This window comes from Eurosta solidaginis, chromosome 3 (assembly GCF_040869045.1).
Source record: "Eurosta solidaginis isolate ZX-2024a chromosome 3, ASM4086904v1, whole genome shotgun sequence".
Taxonomy (NCBI): domain Eukaryota; kingdom Metazoa; phylum Arthropoda; class Insecta; order Diptera; family Tephritidae; genus Eurosta; species Eurosta solidaginis.
In genome coordinates this window covers 40,759,416-40,777,423 of record NC_090321.1, presented here as the reverse complement: position 1 = coordinate 40,777,423, position 18,008 = coordinate 40,759,416, and the positions used below count along the sequence as shown (strand labels likewise).

General features: G+C 37.7%; 1 protein-coding gene across 1 annotated transcript in view; it reads right to left on the bottom strand.

The window, feature by feature from the left end:
* CtsL1 (cathepsin L) overlaps positions 1–5,921 on the bottom strand; it is an 82,685-nt gene extending 76,764 nt beyond the window's left edge. The window contains exon 1 of the mRNA XM_067771475.1: positions 5,620–5,921. The gene's annotated coding sequence lies outside the window, so the exon portion shown is untranslated. The remainder of the gene's footprint in view (positions 1–5,619) is intronic.
* Positions 5,922–18,008: the final 12,087 nt, after the last annotated feature.

Below are 18,008 nucleotides of genomic sequence, written 5' to 3'. Positions count from 1 at the left end.
TGTTCATAAACGATATATCTGGTACAATTAAATACTCAAAAATCTTGATGTACGCAGACGATGTAAAACTTTTCAAATCATGTGCCTCGGTTGAGGAACATTCCTTGCTTCAAATGGATTTAAATCACTTGGTTACCTGGTGCAATGTAAATTATATGCCGCTCAATCTCAAAAAATGTAAATTCATGTGTTTTTCTCGGAGAGTTTCGCCACCAGCTTCATATACAATTAACAACTATAGTCTAGAAACTGTAAATAATTTTATTGACTTGGGAGTCATGATGGATTCCAAACTTAGTTTCAATCTTCATATTAATGCTACAGTGAATAAAGGCAAAGGTGTTTTTGCATTTGTTAAACGGTAACTAAAGCACTTTTTACAACATTAGTTAGGCCAATATTAGAATACGGCTCGATAATTTGGAATCCGCGTTATCAAGTCCATGCAGACAGTCTCGAATCAATACAAAAACAATTTTTACTATTTGCCTTAAGAAATTTCCAATGGGACTCTTTAACTAATCTTCCACCTTATACTAATCGATTAAAGCTTATCAATCTTCCAACTCTTGCTAGTCGAAGGGAAATGCTTGGTGTGATATTTATGACAAAACTTTTAAATGGATCAATTTCGAGCCCATTCCTTCTGAATGAAGTGAACTTTTGCGTTCCCTCTCGGACATCGAGACACTTCAAACCTCTTCTGCTGAAACAATGTAGAACGAATTTCGAACAAAATGAACCTTTTCGGCGTTTATGCCAAGATTATAACTCTCACTCAAACACATTTGATAGCTCGGACTCCCTTTTTTCTATAAAAAAGATTGTTCTCACCTCTCTAAATTAATGTATAATACGTTTGCTTCTGTTCTCTTTAAGTATTACGCTTGGCTGATGAAATTTCTTCTGTAGCTGAGCAGTCTCAGATCGTGACGCTTGACAAACCGCTGCCCATCAAAGACTCGGCAAAATAAAAAAAAAAAAAAAAAAAAGTTATTATATATATATATATAAATCGATCGCGTGAACAGGATTAGCCTGGTTTCATTGGGCCACTTGAGGGCAGCGCGCTGCCACAACGTCCATTAAAAAAAAAAAAAAAAAAAAAAAAAAAAAAAAAAAAAAAAATGCATGATAATCGTATTCGAAAATCATTCAAAAATCTCAACCAAAACGAGATGTTCACGAATATTATCAGAAAATGACTGTGAAAAGCAGTCAAATATTACTCTAAAACAATTAAAGTTCAATTTTACAATGATATCAATTATGAATAAAAAAGAAAAAAGCGTTTCGAAATATGAATCATAAATGATTATTAAAGAATAATCACGTTTAAGGTACATTTTTCTCCCGACGATACACTAATTTTCGAATAGAAAATACTTTTAAATTTGAGCGTTTTTAAATCTTGGGGTATGATATTTAAATATTTTTTGATCAAAATTTTCAAAAAATGCTGGCTGGGAATAAGAACCCTACCACGCTGAGTATATAATCTTCGGTTACACCCGAACTTAGGCACCTTTACTTGTTTTTAATTAAGTTTGTAATATCAAACGGTGGTAAAGTAGTTAAGATGTGAGAGCATTAAGGTAAAGAGAAAAAACTATGTTTAAACGGCATGCTAAGTACATATGCACGCTTTCAAATAGTTTATCTCGGAGGTAATTTTATTGTCTGATCGAGCCCTACAGTTTAGTAAACAAAGCAACTGAGTTTATGCATTATAATGAACATGTGTATTTATTAAAAAATGTATATGCTCTTGTACAAAGAACTCCAGACAGACAACACAATGGATATAGATAAACAGACAATCATGTCATAGAAAGTACTTTTAGGTGATTGGTACATTAGTCATTGTATATGGATCAACAGCAGTTGGTTTTTTTTTTTTAGCTTTGTTACGTTCTTCGATGATTTGTTTTAACAGTAACTATATATTGAATTACGTATGCAGATAGTAACTTGATTGCTGGAAATTAGGTCGCAATGGCTGAATTTTTGAATTTATGACTTATATAATATGAGCTGAAAATTATCAAAAGAACATCTTTAAGTCGTGAGCTCAAATATGCAATAAAATATATACATACATATATTTAGAAATTCTAGCCTACGACTTCAATTTTGAAATGAACAAGAAACATTTCTTTAGTATTTTCAAGATATCATTAGCTTAGGATTAAAACCTGTTAATTGATTCAGAATTTTTTATTAATAACTCAATTTTAAGTTTGCTTGCTATGTATGGTCTTTCAAACCTGCCTTTGGTGATGAAAAGGAACAAGTTTTGCGGCAGTACAATATTATTGGGTAGATTTAATTTGATTGTTGATTTTTTCCATCGTTTTATTGTGCTTTGTGTCCTTATTTTATTTTGAGCCTTGCATCGAGTGCGCGGCATGGTGCAATTAATTACCAAGAAGTTTTCTACTTGTTTGGCAGCCAATTGGTTTGTGTTTAGAGAAGAAAAGGAGCAGCATGGTACAACTATTACCACTGACGTCATAGATATCAACTTTTAGATACATGGGATTCAGATCGAGCCATGGTATCTTGGAGCATGCTGCGTGCTTTACCTGATATAGCATATAAGTACTTTAATTCCAATTGTCAGCCTTATCCTCTAACGGGATTTCAAGGAAACCTGCAGTTTTAACATGGGTGGGCCATAGTGAGAGGGATGTTAGAGGTGTTGGTTATATATTGTAATTGGAGAGGTGGTTGGTGTCATGAGGGGACACATTGCATGCAGGACATACGTAATGTATTTTGGGGTTAAGATAGGATAGGTAAGAGTTTAACCTGTTACAGTACCCTGATCGAAGTTGGGCCAGTAGAGAAGCGCGTCTCCCTGGGGAAAGTGCGTTCCTCTTCTGCGAGAGGTTTGGCGCCTGTTTGTGGATATCACTGAGGATCTGTTTTTTTTTTTTTACTTCATACAGCTGTGTTGTCAGGTGCCGTATTTCCTCACAATGCTTACGCAGATGACCTCTTAAGCCCCTGAGAGTTGTGGCCTCTTCCATCGGATGTCTGTTGTGATTCCCAGGTTTCTGGGTATTCAAAAGTAAATGCTTGCTCAGCATTTCATTTCACTCCCCCATGGGGAGAACACTCGCCTCATTGTGTAGGTGGTGTTCTGGAGACATAAGAGGACAGCTCGTAGCCATTCTGAAACCGGTGTTTTGCCAGGCCTGTATTTTCTTCCAGTAGGTAACCTATAGGCTTTGCGCCCAGATAGGGGACGCGTAGCCTGCAATCTGTCAGCCAATTGCTTTGTAAGTGGAATTGAGCGTTTCCTTCTCTTTACCTCAAGTGCTTACGGCAAGAGATTTGAGGATTTTATTACGGCTCTGGATTTTAGGTACAATTGCGGTTGCATGCTCACCAAAATGTAGATCCTGATCTTGTTGTTGTTGTTGTAGCGATAAGGACACTTCGCGAAGGTCCTCCGGAGTGTTATCGATGTTGATGGTCCTTCGCCGGATGCAGATCCGGTACGTTCCGGTACCAAGCCCAAACGTCGGGAAAGATTTGTTATGACCACATGCGACCTTCCAGGCCATATCGCCCTCCCACCCCCTAGATCCATGAGGAGTTCGAGGTCGCCAGAGGATCGGTTGTTAATGATCACCGCCTCGGTTAGGTGAGGTTGACAAATGGGTTTGGAGAAGCTATGTATTGCAACCTGAAAGGGTTGCGCTACACAACCCCTTGAATCTATTTGGTATTTTAGTCGCCTCTTACGACAGGCATACCTACCGCGAGTATATTCGAACACCCTAACCAACCTGATCTTGTTGTTGTCTATAGTTGACGTTTATATATTGTTCGACTTCATCGGTCTGCCTGGTAATGTTTACTAATGTGCGTGGACCACTTCGTTAAAAAAATAGGTTCTTAAGTCAGCGTTCCTAGTCTTTGGCTCGAAGAAGCATATCTCGTTTTTCTGAGAATAGTGTTTTTGGAGGTTTTCAACTTCGTACCTTCGCTTTTACTTGCATCCGGAATCCCTAAAGGCAATATTAAGTTCAACATCAGCCTAACGAATATCTCTTTTGTTCCTAAAGAAGTATCTTTTCCTTAGGTACTGAAGACTCAGCCTAGTTAAGTTAAAGTAAAACTATCAATAGTAAACTCGGAAGTTTTCCCAACACCTAACTGGAAACAGCGGCTATATGCCACTTCATGCCTTGCTAGCTCCCATAAGTGCAGACCTTAAATGTTTCAAGGCGGGGAAGTCCCTTTATCGAAATCCGGCATCCTCTTTTTTTTACAAATATGTGTGGGAAACCATTTTATATACAGATTTAGCATTGTTTAGCCTTTGTTTATTTGTAAAACAAAGCTCACAAAATGCGGTGTTTGATTTCCAAACCGTCAGCATTCAAAAGATCAGATTCAACGACACAAATGCTTTTCTGGAGCAAAATAAAGCATACAAGGTATATGCCTTCGGGTTTCAGTTGTTCTCATTTAATTATAAACACAAATGTGGAGTCTTTACAACATAAACAATACCACATAATGCAACGCCAGCAATTTCAAACCAACTCCTATATACATTTTACGAGCAGAGAAAATAAACATCATCGGAACCAACAATTTAACAAATACCAACAAACCTTGGTTTTTATACTTCACCAACGCCAGTTTGCATCTACAGATTAATTACACAAACAAGAAGAAACAAATAACGTTAAATGTTGTTATAGCGATAAAGTTGCTCCCCGAAGGCTTTGGGGAGTGTTATCGATGTGATGGTCCTTTTCCGGATACAGATCCGTTACGCTCCGGTAACAAAGCGCCATTAATGTGCTAGCCCGACCATCTCGGGAACGATTTATATGGCCACATTAAACCTTCAGGCTATCCCTCCCTCCCCACCCCCAAGTTCCATGAGGAGCTTGGAGTCGCCAGAGCCTCTCCTTTTGGTGAAACAGAATTCGCCGCGGATAGGTGAGGTTGACAATTAGGTTTGGAGAAGCTGACCTGAAGGGTTTCACTACACAGCCCGTTGAATCTGGTATTTTAGTCGCCTCTTACGACTGGCATACCTAAATAAATAAAAATAAATGTAAGGCGCGATAACCTCCAAAGAGATCTAACGCCGAGCTTCTCCAATTTACGTCGTGCTCCTCTTGATTTTCCCTACAAATTTGCGACACGGCACCTACATGTTTTATGCCGACTCCGAACGGCATCTGCAAGGCAGATGAGTTTTCACTGAGATCTTTTCATGGCAGAAATACACTCGGAGCGCTTTCCAAACACTGCCGAGGGGCGACCCCGCTTAGAAAAATTTTCTTCTAATTGAAAAACCTTATTTCTAAAATTTTGATGTTGCTTTGCCCGTTGTGTGAACCCAGGGCATACGGTGTGGTAGACGGAGCACGCTACCATCACACCACGGTGGCCGCCAGGCATACCTACAGCGGGTATATTCTGACCCCCTAGCCCGCTTGGGGAAATAACGTTAAATCATATGACGAAATTCTAACCACGGCTCCTATAACGCACTTTTTTTCATTTTCATTATTCATTTTCAAAATCTGCTTTTTTTATTTAATGAATTGCGCATAAATATTTGTAATTTAAATAATATATATTTACCAACTATTTGGTTCTTCCTCTAATCTCGCCAACTGCTTCCAAGCTCACGTATTAGCAGAATTTGTGACTCTTATTTGTTGCCCTTGAATTTCCTCGCCAATGCGTCTCTGCTACTGCACACCAGAGCTATTATTTATTAGTCTTTCAGTACTTCACTTTACAGATTTATAATACACTTTTTTTAAATTATAAAGACAAAAAAACGCTAAGTATTTACTTCTTTAACACAACCACTTTGTTTCATGTGCAATTTGCAAATAATTTATTGAGATTCGTACGCTGTTGATTTTATTCGTAGGCTGTTCCATAGTGTACCTATACCAAGTGTGTTCACTAAGCGATAAACGTCAAAACTACAAACAGCCTCGCTCACCTGATGGAAATCTCAGGTCTAGAGTCGCATTTTTGGTCTCAACGACAACATTTTTGACTACCAATCGTATGGACTTTTTCAATTTTTCAATCATTCGGAGCATTCGGTAATGGTATCCATTTTGAATTCGCTGTCATTCCGAATCCAGCGAGTGCCTGTCAGAATGCTTGACAGATAAGTCAACACACTTGTACTTGTACACTATGGGCTGTTCGTTTATTTCTTGTCTACATCCATTTTGTTTACAGTTTCGCTGGGTTCGTTGCTGTTTTTTGTGATTTGCTAATTTCTTTTGTTTGCCGTATCATCTGTTCCTCTATAGTGTTGCCAAATTACTTGTATATTCTTAATCTTCAAATACCGATTAAAGCTGGAGTCATTGGTGCCGTATGTCGTATCGCTGTATCCGTATCCCTAACGTAATCAGCTGTTTATCGTTACGACGGTAAACCAAAACCCAATTGGTTGGCTACGATACGGTTACGACTTTAGCGGCACCAATAATCGATTGCATTGATTCTCATAAGGTTGGTCGAATCAGCTGTTAAAAGGTTACTGATACGGTTACCGATAAAGCACCAATGTCTCCAGCTTAACCCTCTGCGACTGACGTGAATTAACACCCCTAATATGAATTTTCATACGATAGACGATGAACGCTTGCGTATCGCAAAAAATCAGCTTTCGTATTGCGAATTCCACACGCCCGATAGATGTACTATTGTGAATGACAGCAGAGTTTTGTTTACAAATTGAATCTATACGAACCAGATAACAAAAGAAAACGTAAATACTAACAACTGAATTGGTTTGTACGTAAAAGTGGCAAAAGTTTTTAAAAGATGTAATAATAAAACGTTTTCTGCAACCCCCGTTGCTTTTAAATAAACTCAAATGAATAAATTGATGAAACTCGCATACAGGCCATAGAAAGGAGAAAATTGAGAGATGCGTCCAATCTTCTTGAAATGAACTCTACAATGTAAGTACTTGACATACTAAAAGTAAAAAAAAAAGATTAATAAAAAATATATAATAATTGTTTTTATCGGCCTATTGATAAATGATTCAAGGTTCGATTCGAGCTCAAGGCCAGAATAATAATTTTTTTCTAATGATAATTATTGTTATTTTTAAATTTTTCTAAATTTGGAAAATTGTATTTTGTTTTTGGAATAGTAAGTAGAAAATTTTTCAGACAACCTGCTATAGCTGCGCAGATAGATCCATTTCGAAGGGTGCTAAGCCTTCATCATCAGTACGCTTTAGGCATGCTGCGCTAACCATTTAGCTATACAGCGGTGGTTTGTTTGACTGGCAAATTTGCTACTTCTATTCCTTTTTACCAACTATATTTATTCAGTGTTGCGCCATCTGGTGCAAATCACTGATAATGCTGGATTTTTGTTTATTGTCAGTTACTTTGTTTGACATTCCCAAGTGCTCATGGTTCATTAACAATTGTTTTTGTTTTTATCGGCCTATTGATAAATGATTCAAGGTTCGATTCGAGCTCAAGGCCAGAACAATAATTTTTTTCTAATGATAATTATTGTTATTTTTTAATTTTTCTAAATTTGAAAAATTGTATTTTGTTTTTGGAATAGTAAGTAGAAAATTTTTCAGAGATTTCAGAGTATTTCTTAAAAGAAGTAGAAGTATGCGGGCCCGTAAAAATAGGTCATTCATCCCGAATATTTTGAAGGATTGTGTCACTTTAAAGTTTCTTGCCCAGGGTGTTGCAACAGAGTGTTGGGAATGAGGCTTTAGTTGGATTCTTTTGGATTTTGTAATAATTTTATATTTACTTTTATTTAAATAGCTCCCAACGTATCGTGCAAAAATTTATCAACTATAGCTAGCGTAGAAAATTGAACAGCTGATGCGACAGTTAGCGTATGGCAATACCACGATAAACGCTAACGATCGGGTTTCACACGCTAGAATTTATTTCATAATACGGTATAACATATTGCAAGCGTTTATCGTGTATCGTATAAGTCCATAATAGGGGCGTAAGTTTCCCTATTCCACTGACGTGGTAGTCTACCAGACACCATTGCGATAGCTTATATTTTCTCGTCTAATTTTGAAAACGTATTGAAAGCATTCCTGTTTTAAGTTGCAAGGTGACCATTTTTATTTATTGTATTTTTTTTACAATTCAAAAAGTCAATTCATTTTAAACGGTATTTAGTTACATGGCTCAAATTGACCCTGAAAAATTTATCAGCCCAATCACGCAATCCATCGTAGACTGCTATTTCGGGCAAGTTACGAAATTGCTATCATGTGTTTCCGAACGTCTCCGAAAGTAATAAGTAAATTCGAAATTCGTACAGTGGCTGCACTGAATTCACTCGGAACGTAAACCATTGTTTACTATATAGTTTGGCAGCTTAATTCGAGGTTATGTTGCGAATAGAATGGAAGGCACTCGTAGGCCGTGAAAATAGGCACTCGAATGGAGTGGTATGAAGAACAGTAGGAAGACCAGAGTTGCATTGGATCAATCATTGCATCAATATTAAAGATAAATTTAGCAAAAATAATTAAATACTTGAGTACAAGCAAACATTTTCTTTCAATTACTGCAATTAAGGTGTCCTAGATGCTATATATTCCAAAATTATAACATTTTATGTCTGTTTAAAAATTTAACTTCAATTTCCCTAAGATTTCCGTAATATGGCCATTAGTGATGTTTGTATGTGTGTGCAAATTTTGAGCGATCAGCTGTTAGTTGCGCTACTTGGTAAAGGTTACAATGGTTCGGACAAATTATTTCGCAGAGTGTATATTTCGAAAATTAAATAAAAATATTAAAAGTGGTTTCAACTGACAATAAAAATTATTCTAGTGTTTCTGGTGGTATTCGGAATACAAAAATTATATAAAATTAAAGCAATAGGTTTTTCGCAGCTTTGGTACATCTTTGAAGATAACCCGTCTAGAGGCTGTCTTGGGATAACTCGGAACAAATAAAATCTTTCGGCAAGTTTGAAAAACCCTAAAGTTTTAATGAAACAGAAATGGATCATAGACAAAAGTGTAAGTTATCGGCACGTGGAAGATTTCGAAGACCTCTTAGAGGAAGATGATTTTGAAGAAGAGTCAACGTTGGAAATGACGAGGTGATCAACAGAGCAGTAAATTTGTCAGATTCTGTGCTGGAGTCAGAAATGTGTCTCGATTCGAGTGGAAGTCCTGCGTCGTTCGCACAGGTATTATCCCCCTCTGCTTCGGCTCCCTCAAATATTTATCGATCACAGTATCGTAAACGCAAAGCATCTGGCGAGCAGCTTGTCATCCAACCTGAAGAAAACATCGTAAACTATGCAGAAAGCTTTAACGGGTTAGTTTTTGATATTGATCCAAAATCACAGTCTTAGGAAAATTTTATGGCGCAAGAAGAACTTAGTGCTGGATAAAACTTCAAACCGAAATCCGAATTGTAAACTTCCGACCGATAATGATCTCAAGAAATAATCCCGTGGATATTCCACTGAATTCTGCGGATCTGCTTTAGGAGTTGACTTTTCTGTCACGTTTCGTTCGATCAGAAAACAAATTTGTTGATGCCGATTGCCCGAATGTAATCCACGAATACAATACTCACATGGGTGGTGTCGACCTCATGGATTGTGTCGACCTCATGGATGGGCTTATTGGTCGCTATAAGATTCCAGTAAAGAGAAGCAATTATACAAACCGACTTTTTGTACAGTTGCTTGATTTGACCATGATAAACGCCTATATTTTGTTCAGAAGAGTCAACAATATTGACATTCATGCTAGGCAGTACCAACTGCCAAACTTCCGAGCAGAGATCGCATACCAAGGGCTCCTGGGCATCCACGTCAAACTGTTCAAAAGAAGTGTACAGGAAAAAAAAATTACTTACCTCCTGCAGACTTTCGCTACGATGGAGTCGAACGTTTTCCATCGTTTTTATCACGCACGGGTAAAAAAGCTTGTAAATGTCCTAGCTGCAGCTTCGAAACTCAAATTGAATTCCGAAAGTGTAATCTGAATATATCTTTTTACAAGTTTTTTCAATTTCCATCATAAATAATTTGAAGTAACTACCTATTTATGCTCAAAAACATGACTTTATTCAGTAAAGTTTTCTTTATAAGTGTAAATAATAATAATAATAATAATAATAATAATAATAGTAATAATAATAATAATAAGAAATATTGTTTGTTTTGTATTGAATTCTGTTGAAACCTTTTGGTTTTGTTTAATAAACGTACTTTGTACACTGAATTTGAAGAATTTTGATCCAGCATTTTTTTTGGTATTCTTTCCCAAAGCCGCCTAAAGGTAGGGTAAGGTTTTAGGTCTTTATAATCTGAAAACGCAAACAATTTCACTTTCTTGATAAAGAACCTATAATTTTAGGGTAATGCCTACCCATTACTTCACTAAAAATAAAATTTGGGAACTAGAGGGTTAAGAATTTTTTTTTATTATTTATTGAGACCCTCTGCCAATGGGATAAATATCTCAATTTTGACAGATGAAAGGTAAAGTTTGAAAACTTAAGGGCCCATTACTGATACTTAGCATATACTTGACGTAAGCTTGGCAACTTAGCCACGATTATACTCCACTTAGCGCATACAATCTGGCGTCATAATCAGTAAATGTCAATTTGTATAACAAAATGTCAAAATGAAAAGGAAACAAACAAATGGCATCTCAAAATGTAAACGTCAATTAGGACTTACATAGGCAATCAAAATTCAACAGACTTCTAAGTCAAGTTAAGTGTTGCTAAGTTTTGAGTAATCAGTAACATGCAATGTTCATTTAACAGAACTGTAAGTGACAGTTCTCAAGTCAAGTGTAGTCTATGCTAAGTATCAGTAATGGGCCCTTTACGTCGGTTAAGTTAGTTTTTTTGGAAGTTTTTTGCATTATAAAAAAATAATAAGGTACAACCGTTATTCTGGTCGACCATGGGTAAATCCTTGAAGTGTTTGCGGAATTTAATATTTTAAAATCAAATGTAATAAAAAGGAATGAAAAAAACAATAACAAAATAAAATGTGAAACTTCAAATTTTTTTTTTAGCGGGAAAAACGTTAATAGTAGCTGTGTTTTTTCTTTTTACATCTATAGAAATTTACGCTTAAACTTTATATGGACTGCTAAGCGTCAAACTTTATCTACTCTTCTGAAATTGCCGCGCATAAAATTAGTACTACTAAATTTCAATACACATTTTTTTTTCTCGGACGTTGTGGCAGCGCACTGCTCTCAAGTGGCCCGATGAAATCAGGCTAATCCTGTTATTATACCTTTCATGAAAATGAAATGGTATATTAATTTCGTCACGAAACCCAAAATTGTAAGTCCTTAAAGGAAAATAGATAGACCCACCATTCAGTATACCGAAATAATCAGGTTGAAGAGCTGAGTTGATTTAGCCATGTCCGTCTGTCTGTTTGGATGCAAACTAGTCCCTCAATTTTTGAGATATCTTGATAAAATTTGGTGAGCGGGTGTATTTGGGTGTCCGATTAGACATTTTTCAGAACCGGTCGGATCGGACCCCTATAGCATATATCCACCATACAACCGATTTTTCAGAAAAAGGATTTTTGTAATATCTTACTCAATTTAACAGATTGAAGCTTCAAACTTCACCATATACTTTCGTATATTGCACATATTGATGCCTGAAAAAATTGATGAGATCGGTAATTACTGCCCTATTTTAAGAGCTAGAGGCTTCAAATTTCAACGAATGCTTACGTATATAGCATATTTTGTTGTCTGCAAAAATCATAAAGATCGGTGGCATATATAGTATATATATATAGTGTATATATAGTATATATATATATTTTCGCAATTTTAGCCCCATTTTAACAGCTAGAAGCTTCAAATTTCACCGAATGCTTACGTATTAGCATATATTGTTGTCTAAAAAAAAATCATAGAGATCGGTTGTATATATAGTATATATCTCATTCAACCGATTGTTCAGATAAGAAACTTTTCGCAATTTCTACCCCATTTTAACAGCTAGAAGCTTCAAGTTTCACCAAATGCTTACGTATATAGCATATATTGTTGTCTGAAAAAATCATAGCGATCGGTGGTATATATATTATATACCCCATATAAACTGTCACTTTTACCCCTTTTTTACGGCTAGAAGCTTCAAAATTCACCAAATTTCATCAAATAGTTACGTTTACGTCATATATTTTTGAAATACGTGATTCGTAGTCATAGTTTTTACATGCAGACCACAAAAAACGTGACGCTTTGCATCCTAACACAAAGTACCTACCTATTTTTATACCTTTGATGAAAATGAAATGGTATACTAATTTCGTCACGAAACCGAAAATTGTAAGTCCTTAAAGGAAAATAGATAGACCCACCATTAAGTATACCGAAATAATCAGGATTGATTTGATTTAGTCATGTCCGACTGTCCGTCTGTCTGTTTGTATGCAAATTGGTCCCTCAATTTTTGAGATATCTTAACAATATTTGGTGAGCGGGTGTATTTGGGTGTCCGTTTAGACATTTGTCGGAACCGGCCGGATCGGACCACTATAGCATATATCCTCCATACAACCGATTTTTCAGAAAAAGAGGATTTTTGTCATATCTTCCTCAGTTTAACAAATTGAAGCTTCAAACTTCACCATATACTTTCGTATATTGCACATATTGTTGTCTGAAAAAATTGATGAGATCGGTCGTATATATAGAATATATCCTCCACAACCGATTGTTCAGATAAGAAACTTTTCGTAATTACTGCCCTATTTTAAGAGCTAGAGGCTTCAAATTTCAACGAATGCTTACGTATATAGCATAAATTGTTGTCTATAAAAATCATAGAGATCGGTTGTATATATAGTATATATCTCATACAACCGATTATTCAGATAATAAACTTTTCGCAATTTCTACCCCATTTTAACACCTATAAGCTTAAGATTTCACCGATTGCTTACGTATATAGTATATATTGTTGTGTAAAAAATCATAGAGATCGGTGATATATATAATATATATATGATGGTATATATAGTATATATATATAGTATATATATATAGTATATATATATTTTTTTTTTGCAATTTCATCCCATTTTAACAGCTAGAAGCTTCAAATTTCCCCGAATGCTTACGTATATAGCATATATTGTTGTCTGAAAAAATCATAGAGATCGGTGGTATATATATTATATACCCCATATAAACTGTATTTGTTTGCCCCTTTTTTACGGCTAGAAGTTTCAAAATTCATCAAATAGTTACGTTTACGTCATATATTGTTGAAATACGTGATTCGAAGTCATAGTTTTTACAAGCAGACCACAAAAAACCTGAAACTTTGCATCCTCACACAACGTACCTACCTATTTTTTATTTTATATTTATCTTAAAAATCGTTTAGGTATGTAGATCTGTTCATTATATATTTCTTATCTTATACATCCGATTATTCGGAGATTACGAACAGCATAAGATTATTGTTCAGCCCCATTCATGAAAGGTATAAAGTCTTCGGCGCAGCCGAAGACAGTCCCGTCCTTACTTGTTTTTTTTTTTTTTTTTGTTTTTATGTTTTTTAATTCATACATAGTTTTTTTTTGTAACCTAATTCTTATTTATGTTTTATTTATAATTTATAATTTTTATTGTTACCGAGTCTTTGAGAGGCAGTGACTTCTTAAGTGTCGAGATCTAAAACCGCTCAGCTACAGAGAAACTCATCAGCTGAGAAATATAGATTCACAAAATAAAATAGATTAAAAGTATAAATATAATTTTTTAATTATTAAGAGAGGTTAGGTTAGGTTGAACTGTTACCAGAAGTTTGTTTTAACGACCAAACTGAAAAACCCTATCAAAAAGCAGGACCCATGTCTCACTCCTAATAGCTGGAATCTTAGCCCGGCAAGTGCAGGGCACGAGCACAGAACGTGCTTGATCGTTTCCTCCTCCAACCCGCACTTCCTACATCTGCTATCACTGACCAAGCCTAATTTAAAGGCATGTGACGCCAGAAGGCAGTGTCCAGTCAGAATACCCGTCATGAGTCTACAGTCCTCTCTTTTTGATGATAGAAGCAACTTTGTTAGTCTAAGGTTGTAAGACCTACACATAATCTTCGACACTTTACAGCCCCGCGCTTGAACCCACGCATTTCGCGCTTGGTCGATCATGTGCACCTCTCGCCTTCGCTAAGCTCGTGCAGTCTAATTGCGACGTCTACGGAGCAAGCTTCGAGGGATGCGCCCTTTTTAGCTAGTTCGTCCGCTTTTTTATTCCTATCTATTCCCATATGCCTTGGGATCCAATATAGATGTATGCTTCTCCCTGTCCCGATTCTCCAGAGACTGCTTACACCCTAACACGCATTTAGATGCTGTGCTATGCGAGATTATTGCCTTAATTGCTGCTTGACTGTCAATATAAAAGTTAACACGGTTGCAGCTTAAGCTATTCTTTTCTAGGGTTTCTACTACTTTGGTTACGGCTAATATTTCCGCTTGGAATATGCTACAGTAATCCGGAAGCCTGTAGGATCTGCTTATTTCCGGATCAGCACAGTATACCGCAGACCCTACTCCTTCCTCTACTTTGGAACCATCTGTGTACACATGTATCGCCCCGTCCGCCAGTTGCGCACCCTTGCGCCAACCGTCCACCTCTATTGTGGCCTTAAGATCACCCTCGAAGCGCAGGTAGGGAATCAGGTAGTCTGTTAGTCTTGTGATTGGTGACGCTATACTACTATGGCCATATGGTCGGCGCTCAAGCTGCCACGAGGCACCGAGTCTGGTTGCAGTTGTTAATTCTATGTTCTTTGCTGCCAGGTCTACAGGAGGAATGGCCAGAATGGCATACAGTGCAGCCGTTGGGGTTGTTTTCAGAGCTCCCGTAATGCTAAGCATCGATAATCTGCATACCCCCTCTAATTTTTTGAGATATGTTGTTTTTTGTGTGGCTTTCCCCCAAACAAGAACTCCATAGTGTAGAATAGGGCTTACAATCGCTGTAAAAACCCAACGAGAAAGAGAGGGCGATAAGCCCCACGTACACCCCAGCATTCTTTTGCATGCATAGAGTGCCGTTGAGGCCTTCTTCACCCTCTCCTGCACGTTGAGCTTCCATGACAGCTTACTGTCTAGGATGATTCCTAGATATTTTGTGCAAGGTTTCTCCTGTAAGGTCACCCCTCCTAACTTAGGCCTGGTCCAATTTGGGACCTTGTACCTCTTTGTAAACAAGACCATATCCGTATTCTCCGCATTGACTTTCAACCCGACATTAAATGCCCAGGTATGAATATCCCGAAGCGACCGATCCATCAAAGAACTAATCGTTGGAAGGCAATTTCCACTTATGACAATTGCAACGTCATCTGCGTAAGCCGTACGTTTTACGGGTCCCTCATCGAATCGTCTGAGCAGTTGGTTGATGAGCAGCGGCCACAGCAGAGGTGATAGCACCCCTCCCTGCAGCGTACCCCTGTCCACTGATTTCGTGGCCTCGTACAATCCCCATTGTGATGTAATCTTTCTGCAATTTAACATGCAGCCGATCCATCTGATTAAGGCGGGATGTACTTTAATGTAATTAAGACCATCCATAATCGCCCATTTAGAAACATTATTGAAAGCCCCGGCAATGTCCAAGAAGACTCCTAGAGCATACTCCTTATATTCCAGGGATTTCTCTATGCTTATTACCACCCTATGCAATGCGGTGTCTACCGAATTGCCTTTGGTGTACGCATGCTGTGTTGTGGAGAGCAGCTTTTCATCCACGTTGGACTTTATGTACACATCTATCAGCCTCTCAAAGATTTTGAGCAGAAATGATGTTAAGCTAATGGGTCTATAGACTTTGGGATACACGTGACCGATCTTCCCCGCCTTTGGTAGGAAAGCTAAACGAGCAGTTCTCCAAGAGTCGGGTACATGATTCAGCCTTATGCACCCATCGAATATTATTTTAAGCCATTCCACGATCGCCATCCTTGAAACTTTTAGCAGCCGGGAATATACCGTCTGGTCCCGGCGACTTATACTTAGAAAACGTCACTGCCCATTCGATCTTGGTATCGGTCACCAAGCCCAGCACTACACGCTCGAAGTGTGAGTGATGTCTGCTGGCTCTTCTAAATCGTCTCCCGATGGCAAATGTGTGTCGAAACGCACCTCAAGGGGTTCCTCACTATTACGTGACCATTCCCCGTTCTCTTTCTTTATTAGTCCCTGGACTATCTTTCCCCTTGCTAGGACTTTTTTTCAATCGTGCTGTTTTGCTGGAGCACTCTATGTCCGCACAGAAACTTTTCCATGAGATTCTCTTCGCCCTGGAAATTTCACGCTTGTAGATCCTCAGTAGATCCCTGTACTCTTCCCGGCACGCTTCGCTTTCCGCCGTCTTTGCGAGCTTAAACTTTTCTTTTACCTGTCTTCTTAGAAGACTCATCTCATTGCTCCACCATGGCGGATTTGCTTTTCCTCTGAATCTTATTAGAGTGTAAGCTTTGTTATACGCACTCATAAGCGTCCTCGTTAGGAATTCATTCGACTCCTCCAGTTCCTCCACATTGGCAACCTTTTAGGTTGTCCCAGCTTTGTTTCTACCTATTTCTGGAATTTAGTCCAGTTCGTTGACCTAGGGTTTCTAAAGGTTTCTCCCTTCTCTACCCTCTTTAGGGGGATGCTGAAACTGATATACGCATGGTCGGAGAAGGATGGTCTATCAAGAACCATCCAATCATACCTTGATATATCACGCTCGGAGCTCAATGTAATATCCAGAACATTGCTGGATGTTGGACCAATGTATGTAGGGACATTTCCCCTGTTGGCTATCTGCAAATTGGTTTGCAGGATGTAACTAAATAGAGATTCGCCTCTCTCGTTCGTATCTGCTCCTCCCAACGCATTGTGGTGCGCATTTGTATCTGCGCCTATGACCAACCGCCCTTTGCGCCATTCCTCCTATACTAGCCTTTTGCACTCCATCGGTGGAACCTCCGCAGCATGGACCATTTTATTAAGAGAAGATAGAACCGTTTTTAGGGCAAAGAGCAAGTCCGAAACCTCAATTATTCTCGAGTGAGAGTTATAATCTTCACACAAACATAGAAAAGATTCGTTTAGTTGGAAATTGCTTCTACATTGTTTAAGAATTATAGGTTTATAATGCCTTCAAACTCGGCATGGAAAATTCAGGTTTACTTCGTTCAAAAGAAGTGGGCTTGAAATCGATCCATTTAAAAGGATAGCCATAAATAGTACTCCTAGCAATTTTCTACGACTTGCAAGGGTAAGAAGATTTATTAGTTTCAACCGATTAGTGTAAGGAGGAAGATTATACGGAGAGTCCCATTGAAGATTTCTCAAAGCGAAAAGTAAAAACTGTTTTTGAATTGATTCTAGTCTATCCACATGAACTTGATAACGCGGATTCCAAATTATCGATCCATATTCTAATATCGGCCTCACCAATGATGTAAAAAGGGTTTTTGGTTTGGGTCTTTTGCCCATCTTTGCACAAATGCTAAAACTCCTTTTGCTTTATTGACTGTGGCATTAATATGAGGGTTGAAACTATGTTTGCAATACATTGTAACTCCCAAGTCGACAAAAACATCAACGCTTTCCAGAGTTTGGCCATTAATTGTGTAAGAAGCTGGCTGTACGTTCCCACACGAAAAACACATGAATTTACATTTTTCTATGTTGAGCTGCATAAAATTCGCATTACACCAAGCAACTAAACAATTTAAACCCGCCTGGAGTACAGGACGTTCTTCAACCGACGCGTATGACTTCAAAAGTTTTACGTCGTCGGCATACATTAAAATTTTAGAATATTGTATAGTTGGGAAAATATCGTTTATAAAGAGCAAAAACACTCAGATTCAACTGAAATATGTGTCTATGTCTCACCTCTTAAAATGGTGCGTGCCCACAATTCATCGCAACTGATTCAGCTATATGTAATACAT